Source organism: Olea europaea, chromosome 17 (genome assembly GCF_002742605.1).
Source record: "Olea europaea var. sylvestris chromosome 17, O_europaea_v1, whole genome shotgun sequence".
Lineage (NCBI taxonomy): Eukaryota > Viridiplantae > Streptophyta > Magnoliopsida > Lamiales > Oleaceae > Olea > Olea europaea.
Genome location: NC_036253.1, coordinates 4005612 through 4011259, shown reverse-complemented (window position 1 = coordinate 4011259; position 5648 = coordinate 4005612).

Below are 5648 nucleotides of genomic sequence, written 5' to 3'. Positions count from 1 at the left end.
CCAGTGGTCTTTTGGTCAGAATTTTAGTGGTCTTCTTATGGCTCCCCTTAAGTTGTTTACCTAGTTGACATGGTCCACACACAGCATTTTTGCTAGGTCCTAACTTAGGCAGGCCATCTACCAATTCTTTCTTAGACAATTGTTCAAGACTCTTGTAATTCAAATGACCTAATCTTTTATGCCAGAGCTCACTTACACCAATTTTAGCGCTCCTACACACATAGTTAGAATTAGGTAGTACCCCATAACAATTGTCGGATGTTCTAAGCCCTTCAAGGACTACCCCACCGGATGAATCATATACGGTACATCTCTTCTGCACAAAACTAACCTCAAAATCATCATCACAGATATGACTGATGCTTAGCAAATTTGATTTTAAACCTTCCACATATAGCACATTAGAAATCATAAGCAAACCAAGCATTTGTACGGTACCTTTGCCGAGAATAGGTGCAGAGCCCCCATCTCCAAAAGTAACCATACCACCATTACATTCATCAAGAGTAGTAAACAAAGATTTATTACCACACATATGCCTAGAACATGCACTATCCAGGTACCACATATTAGAATTTTGAGCTTTTAATGCAACATTAGCAACAAGGCATTTCTCTTGACCTGATAACTTGTAACATCTAGGCCTAGTGTGTCCTAGAGCACCACAGTGGTGGCAGGTGGGAATAAACCTAGGCTCAAAAGTACGTGTCTGAGGGTACCTGGTCCTAATGTTCCTACGTGATTGATGACTTTGTTCCCTAGGAATGCTCCTACCCTTACTTGGACTCCTAATTGTATTAGGCTTAGAGGTAGCCACGAAGACAGTCTTAGATGGTCCAGCAATAGTTGTATTACCCTCAACATATCCTAGACCTCTCTTGTCTCCCACTGGCTTATTCATTCCCAATAGGTTATCTAATTTCTTGTTTCCACTAATGAATGTCTGAAGATGGGCATTAGATTTTTCCAATTCACTAGTCAAACTCTTAACCTTGTCTTCCAATTTCTCATTGACACATTTCAACTCACTACCGCTCTTAAGTGACTCCTGAAGCTTACCATCCAGTTTCTCTTTTTCCCTTTCAAGTTCGTCAAGCTTTTTAAGTAGGGATTTATTGACTAATGAGAAATTTTTTATCCTTCTAATAATTCTAGTAATTCTTTCTCATGAGTCGTTTAATTTATTTCTGCTGGGTTAAATGTTCCACTTGAATATCTATAAATTTCGGTTAGATCTATTTTTAATATTGTTGCCCAATATTAATCTTAGGCATCAGTATTAATAATCAAATTATCTTCTTTATTTGGTAATCTTAATTTTGGTAAATTTTTACATTCTTCTTTTAATGATTTAACTATTTTTGTATGTTTTTCATTCCATCATTTAATATTTGTTTTTCTTAACAAAATTGGTATTTTATGCATTTTTCTGGAAAGATTTTCAATAAATCCTTCTGCATAATTTAAACATCCTAAATTTTTTTGTATTTGTTCTTTATATTCTAATTTATTTGGAAAACTTTCTATCGTTTTAGATATTTGAGTCTGCAATTCTATTCCTCTTTTATCTATTAATAATCCAAGATTTCTTTATAGAAAGTACAATTCATTCTTTTTTACATTCATTTATCAATTAGATTAAATGATTTCTATATTCTTCTTTACTATTAGAACATATCAATATGTCATCTATATAAACAATTAGAAATTCATTAAACTTTTTAAATATATATATTATCCATTTTTCTTTCATATATTTGTGGTGCATTTTTTAATTCAAATGATATTACTAACCATTCATATTTTCCTTGAGGTGTACTAAATGTAGTATATTATATACTATTTTCTTTCATTTTTACTTGCCAAAATTTTGATTTACAGTCAAATTTAGAATATTATTGTTTTCTTTTTGCAATGTTTATTAAAACTTCTTTATTTGGTAAAAAATATCCATCAAATTGAATATATTTATTTAATTCTTTATAATTTATAACCATCATAACTTTTCCTCTAACTTGTTCTGAATGTTTCATAACTGAAAAACCTAACGTTCGACCCAACTAAACCCTAAGGGGGGGGTGAATAGGTGTTCATGCGGAATTAAAAAACTTATCAATTAATTCGTGCAACAAGTCACAAGAATTAAAGTTTGTCCAGATTCATTCACATGTCTTAATTACTTATGTTGAATTACCGATAACAATAAATAAATTAAAGCAATAAAAGACCACAACGAATGTTGACGGAGAAACCCCAACTGGGTAAAAACTCCGGGCTCAAACCAGTAGAGATCCACTATTTGTAGAAGGTAACTTACAGTACGTCAGAACAATTGATCCCCTCAATTTTCCGACCTCCTTACTGTTTGAGAACAAGACTCTCCTGGATCTAGCAGATCTGTGCTACCATCCCAGCCTTGTGTGACTTCTACTTCCCGTGAATCGTCAAGCACTCCCACTCTTCAAGTCAACTCGAAGGAGACGAATGGTATTTATATGGCTCAACATATGGTCTTGTGGCGCATCAAAAATTCGCGAGCTTTTAAATTTAATGTTGCCCAGATAAATAGGTCGCTCGAGCGAGGGACCAGCGTGACTCGAGCGACATCCACTTCGCTCGAGCGACCTGCTGGCGAGGCTCTAGCGACAGTGGTTCTGCAATCTTGGCTCGAGCGATATCATGGCGTGACTCTAGCGAAATCTCACGCCGTTTGCAACTTCGAGGCATCCATCACAACCCTAGACCTAGCCTTCAACACTTTTATTAATTGCAACTCAAGTCCCTGAACTATTGGACATTTGACACTTTGGTCCTTGACCTTACAATTATGACATTTTAATCCTTGACTTTACAATTATTACATTTTGGTCCTTGGTCACAGATTTGCCAATTACATATTTCCTATTACATAACAACACAAGTAGGAGTCAATCCATTAATGCATAATGATTGATCCGGGTACCACGCCTGTTCGCGAAATATTTCTTTCGATTTAAATTATCGCAAGTGTAAGGGTTGTGACAAGTAATAAAGTGGACTTTAGAAGTCCGAGTATCGTCCCACAGAGAACGAGTAGTTCAATTTTATTTATTTTAACCTTAACCGAAACTAATTGACTTAAGATGAATTTTAAAAATTAAAAGCCCTAATTTTGGGAGAAATCCCCAAATTGAAAAACCCTAATCTCAAATCAAACCCTAATTACTCAAATTCACTTAACGAATGACTCAATTACGAAATGTTATGAAAATAAATGAACTGTATTGTCAATTTATGAAAATTTATGTAAAACGAATGCACTAGGATCACGAATTTCCAAATAATTATTAAGTAAACCCTACTTTCTCAATTTTGATAATCCAATGAGAATTTGACAAATCAATGCTCCTAAATCTATTCAATACTCTCTCTCGAGATGTATTGAACCTATTCTCATAAATCACCAGCCTATATTTCTATGACGGATGCAATTATACAAAAACGCATGTAATTTTTTTGTGAGCAATTAAAGATTTACATAGGGCATAGGGGTATATTTCTATCCCCTATCGGACCCTATGGTGAATTATATATGTCGAGTTTAATCCAATTTTCTCAAATTCAGAATTAAACCACCAAATTCACACAAATCAAGTGTACATTAATTGTGGAAATAAATAAATCAATATAATTCATTCAAATAATCCCATCGAACTATGAATTCAAAGTCATGAAATAAAAGGTTTAATAATAATTACATGGTTCATCGATCACCTAGTTATAGAAATCTAGCCTATCATGATAAAAATAACGAAATCTATCAAATTTTGAATAAAATACATTACCGGGTTATCAAAACTTGAAGAAATCTTGTAAATCTTCGCATCAATCCTTGTTCTTGCCTTCAAATCCTCTCCAAAATGAATGTTTTTGCCTCCCAATTCGTTGCTTGCCGCTTCTGGACGTTTGTTTACTATTTAAACCCGTCGAAATTAGGTTACCAAAGGAGTTGCAATCATATAAGGAAACTGCAAAAATTGGGCACAGGTTATACCTATGCGACCGCATAGGTATATGAAATATGGCATTTTTAATCCCTGGAGGGTTACTCGCGACCGCATAGGTTTTCTACTATGCGACCGCATATTAGAGTGAACTTCTAAATTTTGATCCTCAAGTTTCATTCCTTCACTCCTTGACCTCCTCTTTTGTTTCTAGTTGCTCCAATGTTCCATTATAACTTCCAATTGGTGCTTAGCTTGATCAATTGCTTGATGTGTTCATCGGATCAACTTTCAGATAATTGCAATTTGGTCCTTGAATTTTCATTTTGCTCTAATTTGGTCCTTTTTCGGCCATTTTCTCTTGAATTCCACTATTTTCATAGAATAACCTACATTGCACGAATTCGACAAAATTAAGTAACAATTCAATCATTTTACATGTATTTAAGTCATGTTTGTGATGTAAATAAGTGTGCAAAAACACACTTATCAACGCCCAAATTTTAGCATTCAGGGAACCTTCATCAGGCCGCACCTTTTTTCTAGGAAGTATTTTGCAAAAAAAAAAAAAAAAAATTTAGATAAATCCTATAGTAGTCTTGAAACAATTGAATTTAGGTATTGGCGCGCACTTTTTCAGGAAGCTAGGAAATAGTCAAAAAGTTGTATAAGTATCTACAAGGCAACCCACAATACCATATAAAAATCCATTTAAACAAAGCACTACACTACTATGTCACTGCTTTGCTTTACCGCAGCACACTGATTCAATGCCTCCAAAGCCTATACTTGTACTCAATAATTCAACATTACCAGATCTATACCTTGATTTTAGATAAATGGGGAGATCTGAAATTTTTTTAAAAATTTTTAAAATAGAGGTAATATGCAGGGTCATGCCATGTGGAAGGCAATCTATTGAATGAAAAAGGATGGATTGATGAACCAATAAACATTATAATCCCATACCTTGGAATATTGGATGTCAAAAGATAATATGGCAAGTTTGTTTTGTCCGATGAAGAGGATAACCATTAAGTTGAGTTATTTCTCCACAGCATCAACAAACGCCAATGTTGGGGGTATCTGAAATTATACAAATATATGAAGCTTGTGAGATTTGTAGGAAAGAATTTTCAATAGCTAAACTATAAGACATGCTAAAACCATTAACAGAGCAAAACCTCTATATCACTAAAAGTATGACCTTTCGCTTTTTCCTTGGATGTGAAAGAGCAGCATTACAGCCTGAAAGCTCGGAAATGATATTATTTGATATTCTAGGATGTATTTTTCCCCCATCATGACCCATCTCATCATCCCCAGCAGCCGCAAACAAAATAGAGTTACATAAATCAGCAAACACAGTAAATAGAATTACTCCACTTGCAAAGAAGTCAAGTACCTCTTTTCCCATTGCCTAAGACAGCATTATTAACTGCATTTGGTGCTGCTACTAACATGGGTATCTGTCTTTTTGCCTGAGCTAGTAATGCCACTGCCTCGTCCCTTATCTTAGCCTTGTAACAACATTACACATGTACAATCCATAAATAAATACTTATCCCTTTCAATAATTTTATAACCTCTTCAAAATTGAAATTGGAACCTTTGTTTATTCACAGCTTAACCAATAGGTAGGGGTGGCAAATGGGCCGAGCGGCT